The following is a 236-nucleotide window of genomic DNA, read 5'->3' on the forward strand; positions in this document are numbered from 1 at the left end:
GCGAAGTTCATGACGGTGTTAGATATGCACGTCCAACTCTGAATCTAGGAATCGCTGAAGTGTGTACATTATTATTCTAACAAAGCTGAAGACTTTTATCAAAAATTATGTTGAGAAAATGTCAAAGGATTTAGAAAATGTTTAAATGTCAGATATGAGGAAACATCTATGGATTTGAAAATATTAGCAGAAATCATGGATCCCTATGAAGCTTCAAATACTTAAAAATGATTTGT

The sequence above is a fragment of the Oryzias melastigma genome, linkage group LG17, assembly GCF_002922805.2.
Source record: "Oryzias melastigma strain HK-1 linkage group LG17, ASM292280v2, whole genome shotgun sequence".
NCBI classification, from domain to species: domain Eukaryota; kingdom Metazoa; phylum Chordata; class Actinopteri; order Beloniformes; family Adrianichthyidae; genus Oryzias; species Oryzias melastigma.